At 42.5% G+C, this 17,245-nt stretch overlaps 1 protein-coding gene and 1 long non-coding RNA gene across 4 annotated transcripts in view; one reads left to right on the top strand and one right to left on the bottom strand.

Moving 5' to 3' along the window:
- LOC118282767 (receptor tyrosine-protein kinase erbB-4-like) overlaps positions 1–17,245 on the bottom strand; it is a 251,138-nt gene that overhangs the window by 167,783 nt on the left and 66,110 nt on the right. The gene's annotated exons all lie outside the window — the stretch shown is intronic.
- Positions 1–17,245, top strand: part of LOC124850994 — a 216,318-nt gene that overhangs the window by 141,007 nt on the left and 58,066 nt on the right. The window contains exon 3 of one of the 2 annotated variants that reach the window (XR_007032113.1): positions 14,275–14,916. The exons of the other annotated variant lie outside the window; for it this stretch is intronic. This is a non-coding gene — a long non-coding RNA (uncharacterized LOC124850994). Of the gene's footprint in view, positions 1–14,274; positions 14,917–17,245 lie in introns of those variants that run through there. 2 annotated transcript variants of the gene reach the window in all.

Below are 17,245 nucleotides of genomic sequence, written 5' to 3'. Positions count from 1 at the left end.
TGACTATGGGGCATATTTTTCCAGTGTGTCCTCCACTTCTTCACTGCCCCCAGAGGCAAAGGTGGATGTGGCAATGTATGATTCTGAAGCAAACCAGCCCAACTCCCTCAAACAAGGAGGAGGAAACAATGGAGAGAGAACAGCAACGGAGAAAGTTCAACATTTCACCCAAGCAAATAATGGTGGTGGTGGTGGTGAAGGTTCATGTGATGTGCAGGAGGTGGCTCCGTGCAACTGTTAAAGAAGCTGAAGCAGGGATTGACAAACCAAACGGAGTACAGCGATACAAAAGTTACACATTACACATACATTTAGTCTCTTTCCAATGCCATTGGCAGTAATACTTCTGTAACAGATACTTTTCCTCTGCCATGGTTCTTCACAAGATTTTGGAACCCGGATGCCCCACCGGTGTGAGGTGAAAAGGTCTGGCTCTCACCCGGTCATAATCATCCCATTGATGTTTGATTGGGTAGAAGTCAGGCCTCTGTGCAGGCCAGTCAAGTCCTTCCACACCAAGCTGGGACAAACTATATGTTTATGTATGGACTTTTGGTCATAAAGTGTAACGTAAAGGAAGGATAACACTGGAATGAATGAAGTATCTGCTCTTAAACTGTGAACAAACAAAACTTGCAAGAACGAACAATAGCACTAAAACCTACACAACATTATTAGCTCAAACGTTCCAGCAGAGGAAACATCATCTAGGGTTCTCCTTCTCACAGGTTCACCGTTTTGTTTCCTTTCTTCTCACTGTTTTGTATTTAGGTTTTTTTCCCAGTCATTACTTTGCTATCTCTCTCTTTCTCACTCACTCTCGCTCAGTCTCTCTCTCTCACACACACATATACACAAGTCCATGCACGCACGCACGCACGTACACACACACACACACACACACACACACACACACACACACACACACACACACACACACACACACACACACACACACACACACACACACAATCCCACTGTTACTTGACAGCTCTCCCATAACATGATTAAATAAATGTTAGACTCAGAGGTTCATATTTTCACTTTCCTTCCCCCTTAAGCTCCTACTGATTCGGTCCAGATTCTTGGAAATATCAAAAAGACTGAAACATTTGTGTGGCCCTGTTCACTTGTTTGTCTCGAGTTTTTTTTTTTCTTAATGATTACTCAAACTTTTTCTTTTTTAAAAGGTCTGCTAGTTCCCAAGTTCTCACGCCTCTCTCACGGTGGGAACATTCTGGCCTTGTATGATCCGTATGGTAACAGGAGGGTTCAGGTAGGAAGGTTTTAACTTGACCAGCGAGGCACATTAGTCTGGCTTTTCGACGGTAAAGGCAAAGCTCAGTAGGAATCGGTGCTAGATAGGCACGTGGCATATAAAGTATGAGACACTCGAATGACCTCACATCATTAGGAAAGATAGACGGACCTTACAAAACAGTTAGACATTGAGGATAATGTCAATCCGAGCTAGAAAAAAGACAAAACACTACATGAGAAACAGCAGAACTATTTTGTCTTTACAAGGCTGTGAGGAAAAACCAGGTACAGTGCCTACACAAGATGATAGAGCCAACTTTGGGCTGGCTGACAAAAAATATATATAAATATCTCCCATGACAGTTCCTTCACGCAGCTATATTTCTCCTGTGTCAGGAGCCAAGCCTCTCAAGGTGTATTATCATTTAGTGCAGTGAAGAAGTTTTCTGCTGGTGAATTGATTCTGTGGGTTGAAGGCTACCCGTCTCCTCAGCATCCTCCAGCTAAACCAGCCAGACCGAACCTGATGCATTTGTGCCCACATATTCTCTCTGTTCTCCTCCAAAAAACTGAGAGGGGTGAGCACGAAAAAGCCTCCTTCGCGAGAGGAGTGTGAAACCCTCCTTGAAGGAAAAGTAGGGCCTTCCATCGCTCTCCTTTTCCCTCTCCCCAGATGTTGTGTTGCTCACAAAGGTAGCAGACAGGCGGGCAGAAATCAATTCCATGGAGCCACCGGATGAAAGTGAGGAAGAGAAAGAGCAGGGGAAGACAGAGAAGCTGCATGAAGATTCCGCCAGGCGAGAATCAAAAATAACCAACAGTTGTTGGCTGGTCTTCCACCTGCATCTTTACATGCTCACAGCACAGTATTAAATCCTGGCAAACTCGGTAGGTGGCAGGATATGGGAACTTCAAGGAAGTCTCTTCCTCATTCTACATCACAAACGCATCTCATCTGGTGGAGAAATGTTTCATTACAGGTCAAGCACTGTTTTTGCAGTTGCCTGATGTAGATGTCCTTCAGTTTAAATCATCTCACAGATTCTATTTCAGCTGAACTAAAATATTCATCTATAATTTCAATATTTCACAAAATGCTGATAGCAGTTATTTATTCCTCGTAGTTACTCCGAGATATTTGAGAAGAAAAGCGTACAGAGCATGTTCACTTCATTTGTCCTGGAAAGTCACTTTACTTTACTGTGTACTACTTTTTTACTTTTATATAATTTTTTGTACACAATGAATTGGATGTTTTTGAACAAAGGAAGAAATAATGAATGTATTGTTTCTCTTAACATTATTGAGCTATTAATTGAAAGTCAAAGGTTGTGGTCTGGTTTATTTTCAGTGAAAATCAATGCCATTTCAATTTACCTTGTGCATCTGCACAAAGCAGTATTATCATATTTCATGAAGAGCAACTTGGTCCTCTTCTACTGCACTTCAAGGTCTTTGTGAGACACACAAACCAAAGCATTGATCTGAATTCTGCTGTCTCAATAGCGGTCTGCATTATGCTCTCCTGTTTGTTAATGTGTGTGTGTGTGTGTGTGTGTGTGTGTGTGTGTGTGTGTGTGTTTGTGCTGCACTGGTAATTCCAGTCATATCAGCTCATAATGATGTCAAAACACATACACACCCTGCAATTACATTGTTGACTGTTGGCATGAACACCTGGCACTTGGCCAGTCAAACTTGTGTGTGTGTGTGTGTGTGCGTGCTTGTGTGTGTGTGTGTGTGTGTGTGTGTGTGTGTGTGTGTGTGTGTGCGTGCGTGCACTTGTGTATATGTGTATGTGAGAGAGAGAGACTGAGCGAGAGTGAGTGAGAAAGAGAGAGATAGCAAAGTAATGACTGGAAAAAAAACCTAAATACAAAACTCAACAATAGCACAAGACTAAAGGTTCACACACACACACGCACACACACACACACACACACACACACACACACACAAGCACACACACACAAGCGCGCACACACACACACACACACACACACACACACAACCAACGAATTGGATCCCAAATGGCCCACTTACAGGCTGGCTTTTGGCATTATGTATACAATCTGCATCACTGTTCTCATGTTTATGTGAGCAAGTGTGTGTGTGTGTGTGTGTGTGTGTGTGTGTGTGTGTGTGTGTGTGTGTGTGTGTACTCAGACCAAAGAGTGCCAACAGCTCTCAACCAGCATTAGGATGAACCTACTGATTGATTCTGGCAACACAGTATGAACAGGAGAGAGAAAGAAAGACGGAGAGACAGAGAGAGGAAGGAGGGAAGGAAGAAAGAAGAGAAAGAGCATCCTTATGGAAATAAGGTGAGGAAGGAATAGGAGAAAGAAGAGGAGACAGACACACACACACACACACACACCTGTGGCAGCAGATGGACTATTGCACCTTCTGAACCATAAAAATGGTATGTATGTGAGTTTGTGTGTGCACGTGTGTTAAGGGACAAACAAAAAGAGGAGAAAACAGATTGAGGAGGGAAAGCCTCAGTATGCGTGTGGCTGTGTTTGTGCTCGTGAATGTGTGTGCGTCCAAAACCACACTGAACTGACATACAGGGAAGCTGTGTGCTTTGTTTCCTGCCAAACTCTCTTATTTTCCTTCTGTGGTTTGCACGTGTAGGCTTGTGTCAGAGTATTCATCTGTAAATGCAACGGTGCCCTACACTGAAATCCCTTCATCCACATGTATAGTCCCCTCTGTGAATTGCAGCAGCTCCCCCAATATTTCCTTCAGTGGCTCCCTGGAATTCCGGCAAAAGAAAAAAAAAAACGAAAGAAAAAAGACTTGCACTTCACGTCCTGAGCAGCAGATTTGAGCTGACAAGATATCATTGGATTACAGAGCTCATTTCACCGTAAGTTCAACGCTTGACACACTTGCGCCTGGGTTGGTCAGGCATGCAGATGGAGATGGAGATGGCTCTGCGGTTCTCTGCTACCCGTCACTGTCTGTGGCATTTGCAAAGGGCAATAGCAGGAGGCCTCAGACATGACAAGCTCCGGCTCCATCTGCATCCCATGATTGCTCTGTGGACTGAATGTAACAGACACTTTCCAAACCACTGGAGCGACAGGACACTTCAGTGACGAGGCGGCGAAAGTTACGCACACAGGTAAAAAAACATTCGTGCAATATTATCGTCGATACGGTTTCTCTGTCGCCCACATCCTCTCCTCCTATAAGGGAGGGCAACATTTGCTGGCTAGAGCACTGGCCCTTACTGGGGTAAAAAAAATTAAAATTTAAACACACACTCAGTGATGCGAGATAAAACAAAGACATGCATGGGGGTAATTGGACGAGCAGGCGGGGCATTGCTGGGCTGAGTGGGGGGGGGGGGGGCGTAAGGAATTACAAGGCGAGGGAACGCATCGAAGCTTGATCAGCTGCGCATTAGAAAGCTTTCTCTCTACAAGTACTTAGCCCTCACCGAGACCCCCAGAGCCTTTCAAACCCTTCACCCACCACCACCACCACCACCACCCCCAGATGCCTCCGTCATTGCGAAGAGAGAAAACTTGTGTTCTCTTTCATGGTACATGTGTAGCTCTGATGTAGAGTGGGGACCGTAATGTTCCTGATTGCAGGCCCATGGCGATTTGTGAAGAATGATGGTACATCTGCAGGAGACAGTATTAATGATGCACTGGCCGTGCTTACAAGCTCCCTCTGTGCTGAGCAGACAGACACACACACACACACACACACACACACACCCCACAAGAGCGAACGTTAACGCAAGCTTTCACACATACACACACAGCACCGTTAAGATATTGTACCGCTGCTCCTGTTTCATGCAAGTGATTTCCAGAACATTCTGTTCACAATGAATATTGGAAGTACAAGTACAATACTTGGTTCACATTCTGGACTGAACACCAACAAAAACTTTGAATGTGAAATGAAAAGAAAAGTATGATTTAAAGTTGCGGTTGTCAGTCATTCTTAAAGGAAGAAAAAAAAACATATAATCAATATCTCTGATCAACACTCAAGATAGATTAGATTATACAATTGATATATACTAGCAGGATATCTGAGTTGACTAGAACTCAATGAAGATGGACAGGACAAAAAGAGTAGGTCGAGAAAGCAGAGGAGAGGGCAACACATGGTAGGACATGGAGAGCTTAGGGGGGTGTATTGAGTGTGCAGTGGGTAAAGAGGTGTGTGTGTGGGGGGGGGGGGGGGGGCATCTGTCTACTGTTTAATTTGCCATCTGCGAGGTGTGCTACTGCCAGGGTCCCTAATCAGGCAATCAATCACGCCCCCATGAAAACCCTGTCAATTATATGCCGTCCCTAGGCCGACAATGGCCCTCGTGCCATTCAGAAAAAGTTATTTCCGTCTGACGTATCGCTGTGCAGGGTTTGGGTTTCTTTGATATTAACCTTGTGTCCACTGTGGCGGATTCAGAAAACACTTTGTTTAAAAAGACAGTTCCTCGCTGCTATTTCTTGTGCAGTTGCATTTTTTTTCACTATTGCAAACGGCCAGCGCACCGAGTACATGATGTGCTCCAATTTTCACGTCGTGTTACTCTCGTGTGTTTGGCCGCAGGATCATTTGTAAACGACCTGCATGCGCGCAAAAGCAAAGCTGGACTTCTCTAGAAAGTCTCTAGAAAGAGTAAACTTCATATCTGCAGTGTTCTTCTCACAGAGGTGTATATCAGCACTAATATTGCCTTCAACCACAGAGGCCACAAAATGAAACCATCCCTCGCCTTTAATACTGGTAGTGTGAAATAGTATGAACACCGAGAGAGCTGCGATGTGTGTTGGCAAAGTTTTGCGCCTATAAGTACCTGCACGCATCAATACAAAATGTAACCAGTATATTAAAATGTGCTGCAGGGGAACATCAAAGGAGGCACAACAACTTGCTCTATGCCAGTTGGTCGTCCACCACGCATTTGTTGCTGAATTGCTCAATAAATAATGTCAGTGCCACCTGTAAGCTGCACGCTAAAACATGGACCGCCTTCATTTTCCTATCAATTAAAAAACAGCAATAAACATGAACACCTATAAGAGTGAGCTCTCTTGAGTTGAACCATGTCCCCGCTCCTTCCCCTTTTCTCGTTGCGAACACATCCACACAAATATTTGAGAACACAAAACACTTACAGGCAAATGATGTTGAAGCCGAAACGTGGCTGACTGCCGTGGGAGTAGCAGCTGCAGTCTGTTTCCTACCTGCTTCCATACCACGCAGGGGAATCCCTGCACTAACACTACGGCTGTAGCATAACCCGGAGTGGGCAGTGTCATACACAAGTTATTTCAATTGATAGGACACAAGTGAATTAAGTTTGTTCAACTTACAGTTGACACGTAAAGACCATTGATAACTTTATGTCGAACAAACGTAAGTTATCTTAATGTTACCAATTGAAGTTACGTTTTAAAGTAATGTGTAGACCTGCCCCTCTCTTTTCAAAACCTCTTTTGTCCCAGTGACTTTCATACTTTCAGGTCGCCTTCCAAACTAAAATGATGTGCATTTCTGTATTTGGTTGTGTTGTATGCAGTCACAATGCATTTTTTCATTCTTCTGCACACTTTTGGGTAAAAAAGAAAAAAAATATTTATTTTAATGTGCATTTTAATTTATTCACAGTTAATACTCTCCCGAAAGACACTGGAACTAAATACAATTCAAAAAGGATTTGCAAATACTAGACAATCTTCCATTAAGTATCAATGTATGCAGAGATCAATCATTAAAAATAAAAAAAGGTTCATGGAGCATATCCATTTTTACTTATTTACCTAATCTGCCATAACTTATTTGTTGCTGCACTTCACTTCAGACAGAAAGCCTGCACCCTTGTAAGGACCCTTTTTACTCAATTCACCTCTTTTTGCTCAAGTATCAACATGGAAAACAAGATCTCTCAACGGTGTGCTTAGAGTAGTTATATTACATTGCGTTATCATCTATTATCGCCATTAGCAAGCCGTTGCAGTGTTTCTGGCCATCTGATGAATAGAAGACCAATATTCACAGGAGTATCCGTCTCATGAGCCGCTACACTGAACGCCTCAATAAATTCTCCAATTTGCTCAGTATAGTATTGGTGCTCTGAGGGTAGCTCACAATCAGTATATCACAGCTTTTCCACTGGAAACAGCTGCTTGTTGCTGCTGCTGAATGGGAAAGTCCATTATTAACATACAGTAAGATATTAACTAGTATAAATGTTTGCTTTTTGCAAAGTCAACTTTACAGATTTTTGGGGGTCCGTTGTCACCAACAGGAGACTAAGCAAGGCAACATTAACTCCAATATTTATGCATCCATCTATGCATCTGTCCATCTGCTCCCCTCCCTGTCGCTCTCCTTTTTAAAAATGCCAACCAGCTCTAATATGGAGATCATCAGTCACTAAATAAACCCTAAGTTTCTCTGTCACTGAGGTCAAATAGCCTGTCGAGCACACTCATAAACAAATTAATTGGCTGGCCAAAACTATTAGAGAGGCCACACACACAAAACACTTCTTCCATCCCCACTAATACACCCCAAGTTCCTTTTGGTCTTAACAAAAGAGAATCCCTGAATATTGTAAAATATCCGCAATTTTTTTTTCCTGACGGATCCCTGATTTTAAGTTTCTCAAAAAGGCTTGAGCTAAACAGGGTAGACAATGTTCTCTTGTGTAAAATGGTATTTTTTCATGCCTGGGTGAAAGTAATCAAGACATTTTAGGTGTAAATCCAACTAAAGGTATTTCTGTTAAGTTGTCCCTGTCTTTAGCGATGGTTAATATAATTGAGGCCAGATTTTAATTCACTGTGGTCATGAAGAATGTAAAAAAGCTCAATTTAAACACCTAATTTAATGTACAGTATGTCATTCATAAAGCTGCATCCTGCAAATTGTTTATTTAAAATTGTGACCAACAATATGACCTACGGTGTTGTGAAGAGTCACTGCTCAAAACCAATATGGGGAATTACTGCTTTCAGCTTTACATTAACAAAGTGACTCAAAGTGATTTAATGATTTTGGTTACATGCTTTCTCGAAAATTAGGTCCTGGGTTCGTTCAGCGTGGTTCAGCTGGGATTCACAAGTATGGTTTTATTGATGGCCTGCAAAAATAGCTTCAAACAACAGAAGACACTGTAAACAGTCAATCATTTCCATTGGCAGCAGGTATACATTAAATTAGAAGGCACTTAAAAGAACCGCGAGTCACCTTTTCAGAGGGCAAATATAATTTACATCATTCTGATCCACGTGAACAGCAAGTCTTGGTGTGCGTTAAGTAGCCTATTTATAAAGCGAACCAGGAGATGGAAATGTGTTTATATAAAACTATTGCCCCAGGCCATATGCAAAAAGTTAATAAGGCCATAGCAAAAAAAGGCAGAGCATTTCTGTCCGTCTGATGCTTAGCTTGCAGGTTCCTCTTTCGCCTTAAAGAGTAGATGGCTAATTTAGTTTTCATAAGTCAAAGCCTCGAGCAAGAAGTGGCACAGGTCAGAGATCACAATCCAGAGGTCAGCCTTGTTCTTAGGCAGTATACCAGCAGAAATCATATAAGTCAGAATTCATGCTGACTTTGACATTTACTTAACCTGTCATAAAACTCAAAAGTTTTACAGCATAAATTAGGAAAACTAAAGACAATCACACTTAGACGTGGACCAAGCTTACTCAAGACATGAGTACTGACCAACATGTCCTCCCTTTTTCTAAAAACGACCCCCACTGTCATAGTGTGAAAACTCAAATTGGCTTTTACATAGACAGAAAAGACGCACACAGTGGGCCTCTGCAGCTCTGTACCCACAGTAACTGCAAGCACAAACCCACACTATCTCTCTGACGCCCACGATTAGACATCTGGTGTTGCCTTAATTGGAAAAAAGCCGAGCACTGCTCATCCTACAACCACTGGCTGCACTGGGCAAATACACGAACATCACATTCAAAGTCTGACTGTGCATAAGTGCATTTTTCAACTTAAAGATGTCTTAGTTTCCCAAAAAGAGGCCGTGAGAACTGACCATACCACTCCATATGATCCATGCTAATAGAGAGAGCGCTCATCAATCAGTAATGAATCAATTTGAAGATGAAGAGGAAGGGCGCGGAACACTGTGCAAAATCAATCCCTTTACCTGAGGTCCAAAGTATTGTATTCAGAGAACTCGTGGAACTTTAATGCTGTACTCAACAGACCAGTATGCAAACTGGATTCTGTGGTGGGCTTGGTGGAAATTCTGCGAACTCCCGTGTTACGGAATAAAAGAGGAAAGCTGGTTCGGCCATGAATTATGAATTGTTCCGAGATTTGCTGAGCTCTGTTTGCCTTTTCCGATCAGAGGAAAGATAATGATGACAGAGAGATTATAAACTAGTTTTTAATGCATTTTGAAGGAGGTTCACAGGAATACCAATGTGTTCTACTTAATTCCTTTGTTCATAGATTAGGCACGGCACCAGTCTGTCGGTCTGGCCTTTGGAGGCCTTCTAACCTTCAGCCTAGTGGAGGCATATGAGAATCATCACCATCCCTGCTGCAATACAGCCCAAATTCCAAACATGCATCAGGTTTAATTTCCACGAACAGATTTATTGACACCTTGTATAAGGTAATGTTGTTCATTTTAAAATGGTTTCTTACAGCATAGTTTTTATATTCTAAACCTAATGTAAAAATAACATGTACAGAATGTTGCCAGGAAATATATAATAAAACATGTTTTAAGACACAGGTAAGCTACCAGAAATGGAATATAGAAACATAAAGTCCCACTGATTCTTAAAAATGAATCGGATGGGTCCTGCAAAGATAATCTCTTCCCCAAACATGCATCAAGGCGTGAGCGTTCACCCCACAACAAGCTTTAATCGTATTGGAAGTCGCCCAAAATTTGAATTAAGCGATGATAATCTTTGAGAAATTGTTTTAATTGAGGCCTCGAGTTCATGAGACTGACAGGCAGGAGGGGAAAGAGAGGAGCTTTTAGCTTCCCGTCCTTTTCAGACAACCCTCAGGAGCGTCCAAACAAGAAGATATTCAACTGCTAAATCCCTTTAATCTCACACATCAAAAAACAGCTCACTTTCAGCACTTAGCTGTCTGGCGCCATACTGAACAACCTGCAGCGTCATCTTTCCAACAAAACACCAGGCATGTTTCCTGGCATTGTATCAAAAAAACGATCATTCAACGATGGTCATTTACACCATTTGCTTTTTTGTTGTTGTTGTTGTTTGAATTTCGTTCTTTTCCTCAATGCCGAGAGGATATTCTCTACCTCGTTTACATCCCTTCAGTGCAATACACTACTTTGTAGTCATAATACGCTCTGTGTTGTTTACCTCTCTGTTCGCCGTGAGATGCAGCTCTTTGACAGTACCTTAAAAAAACAAGTTCTCACTATCTAATATCATTCTGCACGTACTCTTTCCCCTGCAGAAAAAAGCAGTGTATGGTAATTTGTGGGAGACAATACCGCCACACACCCCGCAAGCTTTTGTGATACAGGGAGTTCAGTCAAATGGATAAATTAGTGTCAGTGCTCTTGTCCACCTCCCTGTTGGGGGTTATCGCCCCTGCGCATCACACCAACATGCATCATGTTTGATGGCTGCCGGCGACTTTTCCTGTCAACTCAAACCAGCAGCTTTACAACCACGGCTGCTGCACTATTAATCACGGCATCTTTGCACACGTGCAGTATCCCGTCTGTACCCTTTACATGCACGCTCCCATACTATCATATCACCATGTGCACACACACCCGGTGTGTTTGTTGAACGCAAACACACGTGAAAGATAAGAACCTAACAGCACACAATAATATACAGACACAAAACAGAGGTATGTAATTATTGACAAATTTTGGGCGTCGCAGCTAAATCAAACAATCAAGCAGCCATGTTTGTGTGTGTGTGTGTGTGTGTGTGTTTTTGTGTGTGTGTGTGTGTGTGTGTGTGTGTGTGTGTGTGTCGGCCTGTCATATCTCAACAGCCCATGACAAGTGTCAGTCAGGCTGCTGTCAAATTTGAAAGGATGGAGGAGAGCCAGAACAGATGAAGCTTCATTCAGATGAAGGAATGAAAGAAGACAAACGTGAGCCAACACTGGCAGTTGGGCAGCACACGCCTTTGTGATCTCACAGTTTCAAGATGATGGAAACGTTCTGTCGGATGGGATGTCAGACACTGCATTTGTAATTTTGACAACAACAAAAAATGGGGAAGGGGTTAGCACTGAAGTTACGTGGGAAGACTGCAGGCTTTGGACACGCAACAGTAAGGAAATGACAACAACATCACAGGAGCTATTTCCTATTCAGACAAAAGTAGCAAGAAAATGGGAGATAACACTTTGTCTCGTGTGCGTTGTGGTTGAGAGTTCATGTGCCAAAATTGTGCAAACTTTTCATTTTGTAACAGTTTGATGGCATTTAAATGAGTATATTTCCTTTGATGGAAATAAAAATGTGCATAACAAATAGGCCTTAAAAATCACAGATTCCTGTAAACTCATGCAGGCTACAATATATGTGTCACATCTTTTCAACACTCTGCCTGCAACCACAACCAGCAACAATAATAAATGCAGTAATAAAACCACAGCAATGAAACACACATCACGCCACTGAAAAGACAGTTTTTACCCCCGGGCAACGAGAGTCACGAGCACTGGTTGTGCAATCTGACAAATAATTCTGTTATTATGCCGTTTGTTGTTTTTACTTTGTCCTTTGAATGTCATTTAATGATTTTCCATTAATTCAGTGTGTATTGCCACTAGCACTGTATTTTTATATTTATTGACTATATACAATTCTGCCAATTACAATTAGTAATTGTAATAATTATGAATATTTTTTGCTTCACTTCTGTGCCATTCTAGGCATTAAACCCATGTCACACGCCAGCTCTTAGTTCCAGGCATTTTCATTTGCTTTCACGGGATCAGTGCTGGGTGGTCAGGGGTCTTTTTCCCCACATATAAATCTTACAGGATTTAAGAATGGTACATGGTAGTGGGAGTCTGACAGAGGGACACAAAGACTCTCCAAATACTTAGCTCGGGGCTTTTTGTGGATAAAACCTTTTTCAGATTTTTGTTTTACAAAAACAAAGGAAATACATTTGAATCATAGTCAAAAAGATACTGAGGAATAAGAACCTGTTTGTTTAGTTGATATTCAGTGCATTATTTACTGTACATATTTAGATATGGCATATTGTAAATTGCAGAGCCATGTCAAGTGTTACAACATGACGGGTGTTTACAGTAAACACTGTCCTCCCATAGACAGGGATTTGGAGATTATCTGTTGATTCTATTGGCTCTGGTGGAACCTAAAGTTTTGCAGTGAGAAACCTCAAATGGTGCACATGTCGCCAAATTGTGCCAATTTGGAGATTCCACCTCATCATGTCCCTACTAAAGCCTTTAACTTTGGGCTGCTTCTTTTTATCAGCTTGAAATTTGGTACGGTTAATGTCCAGGTGCTGTGCTTTGGATTGTTAATTTTTTTTTTCTAGTTTCATGCATTATTCCATAGGGGATATTAATAATAATGTATTTTGGGGGCAAACATGGAATCTCTCATTTATGTTGTGTTCCTTCTTCATTTACTCTGACCCAGTAACATACATAGTGATTTTACACCTTTGCTGAAACCTCACAAGTGTTACCTTTATATAGATACCACAATTATTCATGTAGACCGTGTAATCACAGAGATATGGTCTTTTCGACATGCAAAACTGGCCTCGGCAGTTTAAGATGCACAAAAAAGTTTTTTCTCTGTGATGAAATACTGTAGTTAGTATGTGCACACATCATCTCACTGAACTGAAGATCAATTCTATCCCAGTGGGACTCATCCATGGATACATCACTAACGTTTCTCACAATGCTATAAGCAATAACTGTATGTCACTGTATCAATGTGATCTGATCACAGATGATGATGATGATGATGATACAAATTGTCAATAACAGTCAGCAAATCCAATTCCCAGCTGGAAAATCTATACATCAGAGCGGACAGGTCATTTTGCAAACTGTTCCACAGGGTCCAGCCCTGCGTCACAGGGATACAACTGTGTGATTAGTCAGTTGTCATATAATGTCCTGCACTTTATGCACATCTTTCCCTGTGGACCTCCGCTGTGTCCATGTCCCCAGGCTACTTGTCACTCTGAGTCAACCCATCTAGCGATAATAGCTCAGTGGAGGTCATCAATCATCAGAGTCAACCAAAACGCTCAGTTCAAGTATGCAGCTTTCAGGATGAATTCTCATTATTATAATTTTCCCTGAAGAGTAACCCTTTCTTCACCTTAGAATATATGCGCACCTTTGCATTTATCCAAGTTTGGATCTGCCCCGTACAAATTACCAGTGATAGCCTCCTTTAATTTCAGTGTGCTCCCTCCATATTGGCCCAGATGGTGAGCGGAGAACCGGGCTGCTATGTGCAGTGCTTTCACTCTGATAATGAATCGTCCGCCATGTAAGATTCCCTCTAGAATACCCACTGAAAGCCATTGGTAAGTGATTCCGTTTGAAAGCTTAGGATCACAGGTGAACAGAGATGAATTGGGCTGATGAACAAAGTGTCAACAGACACAAAAGCCCAGACCAAGGACAAAGTATTACCATTTCTAAAAAGGCGATGATCGCTGGAAAAGAACAGCGCTGCGCAAGCGTCCCCTCATAAAGCGCTCTTGAAGCTGGGCACAATGAAAATGGCACAATGGGACATTGCTGAGGGGCGGAAAGAAAGAAATCCCCTTGTGAGCTTCGAGAGAAACAGACCTTGTGCGACACCACAGTGGAGACAAGGCATTGACAACTGTTTGGGTCGTTTCAAAGAAGAGTTGAGGCAAGTTGTCAATAGGAAGTGGCAGCGGTGGGTGAAAGGAAAAAAAAAAACATGTGAGGAATGTCGAGGAGATAGATGTTTGAAGTGGACTTAAGGTGTATTCTTTGTCCCTGTAGGCTCACGTCGCTCCCTCTCAACTCCTCCTCAGCCACACCTTTCCTTTACCTTGGGTACGCTGAGTGTGGCTAACCCTCCCACCAGCCCCTCGCTGTCTTCCATCAGGTTAGACAGCACATTGTTTTAGTTCATTAACGCCGACGTATGAGTCAGGCCTTGATGGGCCGGACTGTCATCAAGCGTAATGTATCTAAATGCTTCTGTCCTTGTACAGGTGAGTACAACTGCAACAGAAGCGACGGCCTGTGAATTGTATTGATTGTGCAGTGGAAGTGGGAATGTGTGTATCGTGTGTTTGTTGTGTGTGTGTGTGTGTGTGTATAGCAGGGATGCGTCACTGTTGAGTTCGTATGAGTGTCACATTATGCTCCACAAAACCTGGAACAGATCCAAGTCGTTTGAGACCGAATTTAACATCATTCTATGCTCTTCAGTGCACGTGTGAAGAAACGTGCATCTCATCTTTTGTAGTCGTTGGTATGCATTTTAATGTGGAGTATTCATGTCTACACATATCTGTAGCCACAGTGATTCTTTGCTTCACAACAAGGTAAAAAAAAAAATTGAATGCAAAATCTGAGGAGACGAGTCCCCGGAGAGGCTTAGAATATACACAAGTGAGGTGTTCTGTTTACTCATATGCTAATTTATCCTCATGCTAAAGCCCACACGTGAAAATTGATTTTCTGCACTCAGCTATTAAATAATGAGTTCCTACCGACCAGCTGTTTCTTCCTATATCATAGACATGTATCCCCTTTGCTGTCGTGTGCACTAGTTTACCTTATGCACTATTTACTTCTCCTCTTAGCTTTTTGTGCAACCGAAACAAATGGAGGCTGTTCCGATCTTCAAATTCACTCATTACTGTACACCGCTTGATATGTTGCTCACTTGCATTTCCTACACTTGGTATTATATTTTTACAACCTCGAGGCTGTTCCATCCATAGCATAGCTTCAAAAGCTGAATCCTGAATCGGGAAAGCAGGGTGCTGTTATTGATTCCATAGCAAGATACAAGTTGGGAAACAAACAACAACACTGTCTTTACACTGACTATTATGTTGCATAATGGGAAATAATATATAGTGCTCTGTACATGCTGTATATATAGACAAAAGTTGTTTGGCTGTCCAAAAGGCCTTTCTCAACTTCGACAGAGAATAGAAACTGGATCTCCCTCTCCCACTCTGCCCACTGATATCAGAAGAGATGATTTAACTGCAACCCTACAGATGACCACGGCAATAAAGATAACACGTTGCAGATAATATAACTCTAGTTGTTCAGTTATATGAGGTTAAGGTTTTGCGGGATGTGCAGGTAGGTGGTAAAGGTAAAGTTTTGGAAACGTTGCGTATAGTAAGTCCCAGGCAGCATCAAGAGGTATTTTTTTTCTTTAAAGCCATCGATACAGATCCCCATGTTCACCCCGCTGATTGATTATTGATCAACTTCCCGGAGAGCTGAGTTGTCATTTCCTACATGATCCACGGGCATCTCCAGTGCATATTATTCTATTCCAGGATTGTGATGATATTTTATGTGTTTTAAGTTGCTGGATGGCACTTTCAGCTCACACAGGGACACACTTTCTCAGCAGGGATAGACACTTCTATCTCATCTCATTCTAACACGCTGCCCGTGATCCGTTGCTGTTGCACGTGATTGTGATTAGGAACATGACTACTGAGCTGATGGCCACCAGAGGCAAAGAGAGTCACACAGACACACAGTAGCGCTCATGTTCTAGAGAGTGACATCCCTGTTCCTCTGACATGAAGTAAATGGCTTAGACAAAAAATGAGAACCAGCTCAGAAGACCAAAGCACGCCCAAATAACAAATTTAGGAAATACAGAGATCAAGATATAAACTAGATAGTTGTTCAGAGCAGATGGAACTTTCAACCCAAATTGCCATCAAACTTTGCATTCACCAGCAATCATTTCAGAGCAGACGAAAACCACAAGCCACAAAAGTGTGACGGGGAGTGTGCCTGCCCACGAGGTGTTTAAACAAGCGGAAAACAAGCACACGTCCTCTCCTACTGTGCTTGGTCAAAAAAAGTCCTTGCCTCGATGTTCCTCCAGTCCACAAGCACAATTCAGAAAAGGAGCGTATGCTTATATTTTATTCCTTTTATTGTGACAATGGCAATGCTAGAACAGTGCTATAAAGAGTTGTGTGCGCGCAAACTCAGATAGAAAGTGGGTGTTTTACTCATTGTGAACATTGTGTTGATAGTGAGTGAATGTGTTCTTTATGGAATAGAAGTTTTCTGCTGTGTCTGCTCTTGTCCTTATGCTCATCAGACATATCCCTATGCTCTGCCAAACATGTTATCCGACTAGCATGAACCGACGAACCCCACCAGGACGAAGCAGTACGGTGCCTACGTGGTTGTCCACTCTTCGTCCACATGGAGTCCGCGTATAAAAGAGTTGCTGGACGACAAAGGCGTGAAGCCACCCCTGGCGAAAGACTCCTGAAAGACCCCTGAGTAGCAATGCTTTGACCCTGTCGGCCCGTTTGCTGGCCTGACTAATTTTTGACTCGACCGATTGTGTGATAAACTACCTAAAACTCAGTGGGTTGTAATACTCCTATTTCTCACAGAGGAGACGATATACTAACTTACACCACACGTTTCTATTAAATGCGTGTGCAGGCGTCTCTGAAGTGCACGTATTTTTAAATGGGTGTATTGGATGTTCATTTCACATCTATGTCGGCCTGTTCTTGTATTTCCATGTGTGTTGTCAGGACCAATTTGAAGGTGTGTGGCTGGTGGCTCTTTCACCTGCTCCTGTCCCCTTATATGGTTATTTAGTTCGGGCAGACAGGCTGCCACTCAGGTCACGACCTTTCCCCCTCACCTCCTCGCCAGCCAGTCACGGGTCAGCACTAATGAGCAGCAGGTTGCTCGCGTGGGACGCTGCGTATACCCAAGGTCCTAGTGACCTCAT

This window comes from Scophthalmus maximus, chromosome 14 (genome assembly GCF_022379125.1).
Source record: "Scophthalmus maximus strain ysfricsl-2021 chromosome 14, ASM2237912v1, whole genome shotgun sequence".
Lineage (NCBI taxonomy): Eukaryota > Metazoa > Chordata > Actinopteri > Pleuronectiformes > Scophthalmidae > Scophthalmus > Scophthalmus maximus.
Note: the sequence above shows the minus strand (reverse complement) of the source record. Positions and strands in the feature narration are given on the sequence as shown.